An 8,619-nucleotide genomic window follows, 5' to 3' on the forward strand; every position below is an offset into this window, starting at 1 on the left:
TAACCCAGCTCGTGCCTCAAAAACCAGATGGCATAGATACTTCAAGTGTATGAGAAGAAGATAATGTGGCACACATGTTCTGTATTTTTTAATGTACTGTGCTTATACTGACGCACAGATGTAGAAATCATATTGATCCTCCTTTTTCAAAAATCAGAATGTGCAACCAATGTTTTTGATGTGTCTAAATGTGACCAGGGTTCGAATTCCCACACAGCCATGAAGCTCACTGGGTGACCTTGGGCCAGTCACTGCCTCTCAGCCTCAGAAGGAGACAATGGTAGACCACCTCTGAATACCCCTTACCATGAAAACCCTATTCGTAGGGTCGCCATAAGTCAGGATCGACTTGAAGGCAGTCCATCATCCATCAAAACTGAATACAGGGGGCCCACAGAAACTGAAGGCATTGCCTAGTCACCTTGCTTCCCCAACAAATTATTGGACTGCAATTCCCATTATTCCACAGCCAGCCTGGTCAATGGCCAGGGATGATGGGAGTTGTAGTCCAACAACATTTGGGGAACCAAAGATATGATGTTGTTGTTGTTGTTATGTGCCTTCAAGTCAATTACGACTTATGGCAACTGTATGAATCAGTGACCTCCAATAGCATCTGTGATGAACCAACCTGTTCAGATCTTGCAAGTTCAGATCTGTGGCTTCCTTTATGGAATCAATCCATCTCTTGCTTGGCCTCCCTCTTTTTCTACTCCCTTCTGTTTTTCCAGCATTATTGTCTTTTCTAGTGAATCATGTCTTCTCATGATGTGTTCAAAGTAAGATATGATGGAAATGTAAAATACACATAATGCAGGGGTAGGGAGCCTGTGGCCTTCCAGATGCCGCTGGACCACATGCTGGCTAGGGCTGATGGGAGTTGGAGTCCAACATCTAGACCACTGTTCTTCATCCTTGGGTCCCTTCTTGGACTACAACTCCCACCATCCCCATCCAGCTTAGCCACCAGTCTAGGGATCATGGGACTTGTAGTACAACAACATCTGGGGACCCAAAGTTGAAAAACACTGCTCTAGACGACCACTAGTTCCCCACCCCTCTTGAACTGGAAGCATGGAAAGCCCATCCTGAAATCTTGTCTGCCATGTGCAATGCCCATTTGACAGCAACCATATCGATGGAGGTAACAACCAATAGGTCTCCCTTCCTTCATCAGTGTTGGACATCATTAGGTTTTGTTCTTACAGCTTTTTTTGTTTTTAGTTTTCAGACATTTTTTTTGTACGTGGCTGCAGCATCAAGCAACATAGTAACATGGCTGCGGACAGGTGTGCGCTGGTGCTATGCTCTTGTGCTTGCAGGACAGCGCCATCCACTGCACTGGAACATCCTCCAGGGCAGCTTCCAATCCACAAAACTGTTCTCAGGCCTGACAGTACCACCTGGCGCTTGGGGACAGCTGCCAGGAGTCCAGCAGCCTGGCAGGTCCACCAGCGCTGACATCTCACCCATGCCTTGTAGCTGAACCTGTGAGCCATCATTTTAAATTTCTCACAGCGCCCCCCAAACCAGTGGAAGGTGGTGCATTAGAGCAAACAGGGCACTGCTCCTCCAACCGCAGTCTGCCCTCACCTGACTGCCTTTTTACTTACAACCAGTAGTGTTGTGGCTAATTCACAAGTGCAAGTTCCCTTCACGACAGTCACAGCCACACACACCTCCCTTTTTTTGCTGCTGACTTGAGAAGGAAATGCTTGTTCATGCCTTCTCCCACAACAGATAACTCTAGGAGCCAAGAAGCACAAAAGAGGAAAGTGTTAGCTACTGAAAAAAGTATTCTCACTGGCTGACTCACCTCCTTTCTCTCTGATTGGGTCCAACCAGCAGGAAAGGACAAAGAAGCATGTCAGAAGACTCTTCTCAGTGGCTAACACAATCCCCTTTCGTGCTGATTGGCTCGTAGGATAGTGGAGACTTAGAGACCTGGCTGGGGCTCTGCTCCCCAAAATGTAAGAGGTCCGAGTCCTCCCGTGACCCTGGATGACTACACCTCAGTTTACAACCATTCAAAGGGGCGGAACTGCCTATAAAAGACTGTTTTATTTCAACGGGCATTTGGGATAGAGAACGACCAGGATTAAGTGTCATAGGTTTGGTGATTACATTATATGATTTTATTATTTTAAATTGTCCGCTGTTTTTAACCTATATTTTATGGTTTTAATTTTTCTCATAGTTTAATTCTTTTTTAATAATATACTCTGTATGTTTTAATGGTGTTGTTTTTAGTTGTAAGCCGCTCTGAGTCCTACTGGAAAAAGGGCGGGGTAGAAATAAAGTTTATTATTATATTATTATCTCCACTTGTTACCTTTACAGATCCATCAAGGAAGGGCACGGGGAAACTGGAATTAGCTGGCTCCATCTATCATTGCCTCTTGCTCTGCCTATCACTGGCCTCCCTGCCTTCCGCCCTACTAGTCCCAATGGGCACCTGATGCCATTGGCCCCAACGTAGCATCACTCCAGGTCTTAGTAGGAAATGTCATTGGTGGCCCCTAGTGGCCAGTTTCCTGTGCAGTGCCATAACTGGGATCCTCCATCAACCAACCAGAGGTGATCTGGCTGTCGGTTTAGAGTGGCCATGCGTCCAGCTCTATATTGGAGAGTCCTCTGTTTGAAGAGCTGCCATTCTCTGTTGAAGGGTTGTCTAGTTCAAGTCCTGTTTAAAGACACTGCCGATCAACAGGACCAAGACAGCAGACTAAACAAGCATACAGGTCACCTGGTCCCAGTCTTATCTCTTATGGTGTGATGCGCTGCATTTATTTAAATAGCAGTGACTGTTTCTAAATTTGCATATGCAACCTTTATGCAAATCAGTGTCCTCTTTTGTCCTCGTATTTTTTTAAATTTCTTTTTGGTGCTGCATAAGTGGCCACTTTATGCCCATTGCTGTAGAGCAGGGATGGGGAACCTAGTCTAGACATTGTTGGACACCATCTCCCAGCAGCCCCAACTGGCATGGGCAATGGTCAGAAATTGTGGGAGTTGTAGCTCAGGAACATCTGGAGGGCCACAGGTCTTCCAACCCTGCTGTAAGCAGATACCTACTATAGGAAGATGACATTTTGCAAGGAGAACTGATTTTAGAAACAATTGTTTTAGGAAAGGAAATTGGGGAAAAGAGATAAGAGAATTTTTTATGAGATTCTTGAATGTCTTTTGCTATTGGCACAGAGACACTATTACTCTTAATTAATTACAGGCACGCACAGCTCATCAGAGTATCTCAAATATCTTGTCTTTAAAGCACGGATAGGCAACGTGTGGCCCTCCAGATGTTGTTGGACTCCAACTCTCATCAGCACCAAGGTCAGGGATGAAAGAAATTGTACCTCAACAACATTTGGAGGCCACAGGTTGCCCACCCCTGGTTGTTCACAACATTCATGTGCAACCTGCCCAACCTGGTGAAAACTGAGAACCAGAAGGGCAGATTATTCCATGCACACCTATGTTGGCTCAGTTTAGACCAGCCTTTCCCAACCAGTGTGCCTCCAGATGTTGTTGGACCACAATTCCCGTCTTTTCTGACCATTGGCAATGTTGGCTGAGGCTGATGGGAGTTATGGTCCAACAACATCTGGAGGCACACTGGTTGGGAAAGGCTGGTTTAGACATTGCACCAAGCAGTAGAGGCTGGTCCATTAGGACAACTGAGGCATTGTCCCACCAATCCCGGTCTACCTGCAGCCAGCTCCCACCTGCCTGCCTGGTTCTTTACAACCAGCTCAGGAGGTGCTTCTGCGTGTCATTGGCTCTGGAACTGCATACTAGTGGTCTCCCTCCCTTCCAACCCACCAGTCCCAATGAGTGCCAGTCACTACGGCGCCAAACTATAGTTTGTGCTAACCTGCCAGGAACCGCTACGGCCACTAGGGTCAAACATTCTCAGCTCTGTGTGCAACTGCCCCTTGTGGTGAACTCCCAGAGCTGCAGGTTGGAGTCTTCCATCTGATCTAATTCCATTTATTTCTACCATACAATTCAAAGGTTGTTGTGACTTGCAAAGCTACACAATTGGAGGAGGCGACAGCGATGTCCGTTGTCTCTGGCTATTATTAGAAGTGCAGAATTGAGGAACTCAGCTGACTCTTGATGTTCTTACACATCTTCAGAGTCACATTCTCTGTTCATGTAACCCTGAAAGAAGAAATGAAGGGGAGGGGGAGAGAAAATGCTGACATTTCTGGCGAAATCGGAAGTAAACTCACTAAACCCTAATGCTGTCCAGAACAAAATACAGGAAGTTTAGGAGCTTCGGCTTTTTAAAATTCTACTTACAACAGATTGCTGGGCAAGGGTCAGGGCCTCCAAAAGTGGAGGGAAAATATAGCCGTTGTAGTTAGCAGCCACTGATCGCCTTCTCCTCCATGAATTTGTCTAATCCTCTTTTAAAGCCATGCAGGTTGCCAGCCATCACTACCCCTCATGGGAGCGGATTCCAGAGTTTAACTCTGCGCTGTTTGAAGAAGTCCTTTCTTTTGTCTATCCTGAATCTTCCAACATTCAACTTCATTGGCTGGCCACAGGTTCTAGTATTAGGAGAGGCAAATCTTTCTTAAGGCTCTTTATCCACACCATGCATAATTTTATACACCTCTATCCTGTCTCCTCTTAGGCTGTGTACACATCATACATTTAAAGTCCTCCAAAGAATCCTGGGACAGGGAACCTGGGAACTATCTGCTGCACCCTGTGAGCACCTACCTGTGCTTCCTTGCCTGCCAGCCTCCTTGCCAGCAGAACTGTCTCCACCTGCAGCTCTCAGAGGTGTGGCCAGCAAGAAGATATTTAGCTGCAGAAGTCCAAGGCAGTGGCCTTGGGCACTGCCCTTTCGGTGTCAGTAAGGACTTAAAAGTAGGTTTCTCCAGGTGGCCACTATGAAGTAAGATGGCTGCTATTGTGCACTCATTAGAATGAAAGAACTCCTCCATTGCCAAATGCGTGGCTACATCACTCTTTCCGGAAAAGGTTCTTCTCTATAATGGTGCCCCAGTGGTGTAACTTTCTCCTCTTGGAGACATCTCTAACTGTATATTTGTTTTCTCTCTCTATGTATAAATTTTTTTCTCTAGCTTTTGCAGACTAGATTGATTTGAGATTTGAGCCTGTTTTGTGATATTTTGTGGTGTTATTGATACTGTTGCTGTTTTATGATGATGATGATGATGATGTTCTGAATTGTTTTTATTATATTGTCTTATTCTTGCTACGGAAGCTGCTTTGAGGTCACCTGGTGACGAAAAGCAGCATGCAAATATACTAAATGAAATTAATTAAATTAGTTTGTTACGGGTGCTGGGAAGTACAGTTCCCAAGATGAGCTTTAAATGTATGGTTCTGTGCACAGCCTCACTTGTCTTGTCTCTAAATTCAGTCTTTGCTCCCAGCTGCTAAACTATGGTTTGGCCAGGGCTGGCCCTACCATTAGGCAGGTGGCTGCCTCAGGCAGCAAATCACAGAATCATTCATTGGAAGGGGCCTAATAAGGCCATTGAATCCAACTCCCTGCTCAATGCAGGACTCCAAATTAAAGTATCCCTGACAGATGGCTGTCCAGCTGCCTCCAGTGTCAGAGAGCCCACCACCTCCCTAGGGAATTGGTTCCATTATTGCATTGCTGTAACAGTTAGGAAGTTTTTCGTGATGTTTGCCCTAAATCTGGCTTCCTGCAACTTGAGCCCATTATTCCATGTCTGCACTCTGGAACAATCGAGAAGAGATCCTGGTCCTCCTCTGTGTGACAACCTTTCAAGTATTTGAACAGTGCTATCATATCTCCCCTCAGTCTTCTCTTCTCCAGGCTAAACTTGCCCAGTTCTTTCAGTCTCTCTTCACAGGGTTTTGTTTCCAGTCCCCTGATCATCCTTGTTGCCCTCCTCTGAACCTTTTCCAGTTTGTCTGCATCCTTCTTAAAGTGTAGTGTCCAGAATTGGATGCAGTGCTCGAGATGAGGGCTAACCAGTGCCAAATAAAGGGGAACTAGTACTTCACATGATTTGGAAACTACTGTTAATGCAGCCTAAAATAGCATTTGCCTTTTTTGCAGCCACATCGCACTGTTGGTTCATATTCAGCTTGTGATCAACAATCCCAAGATCCTTCTCGCATGTAGTGTTGCTGAGCCAAGTATCCCCCATCTTATAACTGTCCATTTTGGTTTATTTTTCCTGGGTGTACAACTTTACACTTATCCCTGTTAAATTTCACTCTGTTGTTTTCAGCCCATTGCTCGAGCCTACCAAGATCACTTTGATGGTGGCAGGCAGCAGGTCATTTCCCCCAGGCTGTTCCTCCCTGAACTCCCTGGCCAGACACTCCTATTGGAAGTTACAGCTGTGTGTGCCGTGTGACCTTTCTTGGGCCCGCCATTATTAGCCTGTGGGTGCAGCAGAGGATTCTGTTCTCTTGCCAGTACTGAAGTCAGATTCAGTTGCTAGTCCTGTTGGTTTCTATATGCAGGATGTGGTGGTGGGGAGTTGCTTTTTGTTCGCTTCAAACAGCAAAATGTCTCCGGCCACCCTGCTATGGGCCAGATTAGACATGAAGTTAATTGTCTGAAAGCAATGAACGTGCACTTTTGAAAAAGTGTAAATTGCTGTCCTGTTGGAGGGGGGGATTCCACTGACAAGGAGCCACCAGCCACCATTGCTTCATGAAAACTGGTACAATGGTCTTATAGAGCTTTACAACGTTCCCATACAAACACAGCCTAGTATCTCACATGAAATGGTATTGAGCAGCCTGCAAACCAGAGCCAATGACAAGGGGAACCAACTAGTTCAACTTTTGTCCCCAGCGCTGCTGACTTCTACATGTGGGCAAGACTGAGACGTGGGAGGAGGCAGCTGAAAGCCAGGGCCACCCTCTGGACTGGTTTTCAGTAAGAAGGCAGGAGCACTTGGAAGAACCAAGACTGAGGCTGGTGGGGCAGGGCCTCCAATAGTGTAGTGGCCAATTCAGAAGTGCAGGGTCCCTTCATGTTAGTCACAGCCATGCCCCTCCCCACTTTTTTTGCTGCTGGGTTAAGAATGAGATCCTTGTTAATGCCTTCTCCCAGAACAGTAGACGTCCCAAAATACCAATAAGCACGAAAGGGGAGAGTGATAGCTAATGAGAAGAGTCCTCTCACTGGCCGTCTCACCTCCTTTCAGTCTAACTGGCTCCAATCAGCAGGACAGGACAAGGAGGCATGTTAGAAGACTCTTCTCAGTGGCTAACACACTCCCCTTTCGTGCTGTTTGGCTCATGGGATGCTGGAGAAATAGAGACCCTGTTGGGACCCTGCGCCAAAAATAGTAGGGGGTCTAAGACCCCCAAGACCCCAGATGACTACATCCCTGTTGACTGCACACCTCATCAGGCTACTTTTGGCTGCAGTGTAGCTAACCATCATTAGAGTAGGCCATCATGAGACGCTGACATCACGAGCAAGTCACAGGGCCAGACCAAAAGAAGGAACCCAAAGCGTTTACCATGAAAGGCTCGAATTCTGTGACATAATCTCCAGCTTCAGGCTGAAACCACACGCCCGCATTTCCCATCTTCAAGACAGCCACAGACATTGCGACTGTGGGTGGCTGAAAGGCTCCCGCTTGTTGCAAGAAGAGTGTGTGCATCTTTCCACAAGCAAGGGACCAAGAGCCTTATGGCATCTTAAAGACTGAGACATTTATTATGGCACAAGCTTTTGTGAACTACAGCTAGGGATAAGCAAAGCTGTCCATTTTGCTTTCCCTCTGTTCCTCATCTTCCCAGCCTCGAGTTCAGTTCTCCACATCCACTTGCGATTTTGTTTGAAGTCCTCCTGAAAATTCACATTTCCGGGTGAATATCTCCTGCTGTACACATTTTGGTATGCAACTTTGCCCAATATACATATTTTTGCAAAGCAACGTTCCCTAATATAGTGCATTTTTTGTATGTTGTTTTCAAGACTGATAGGCACGCTTTGCTCTAGTATACGCATTTTTGTACAGGTTACTTGGCTGGAAAATGGCACTGCAAAAACTCAAGAGAAGTGCAAGTTTTTAAAAGTACGGATGTATCGTGGTTCACATACCCTTTCAGAAAGTGCAAATGAGATTATTTTTATTTTTAAATGTGCATTTGATGCGGATTTCTCCCCCACTGCCAACTACAGGGTACATCATCCCCAGAGGCATGAACTGTGATCTAGATTAATTTGGCACATTGGCTGGAAGTTCCCCATTCCTGTTCTGTGTGGAAGTAGGTGCTCTGCCACTGAGTTACGGTTCTTCTCTTCCATGGACCACTAGACAGTGGTGCCTGATGGCTCCATGTCCGTGGAATCATTAGAATCTGCTCCAGGTTTTCGTCCAAACTGTCAAAGAGTTGTCCAAAGTGCAGCACCTTGGAAAGCTCCAAGACAGTTCGGACCAAAACCCGGAGCAGTTTCCACTGACATGGAGCCACCAGCCTCCACTGCCGCCAGAGGTTGTTGGCCTCCAACACCCCTCATCCCTGACCTTTGGCCATCCTGGCTGGAGGGCCACGGATTTCCAGCTCCTGCTCTATGGTGAGCGTTTTCACAGAGCTATGATTCCACTAGTCGTTAAGAAATCTGGCCAA

Source organism: Rhineura floridana, chromosome 19, assembly GCF_030035675.1.
Source record: "Rhineura floridana isolate rRhiFlo1 chromosome 19, rRhiFlo1.hap2, whole genome shotgun sequence".
NCBI classification, from domain to species: Eukaryota; Metazoa; Chordata; class Lepidosauria; order Squamata; family Rhineuridae; genus Rhineura; species Rhineura floridana.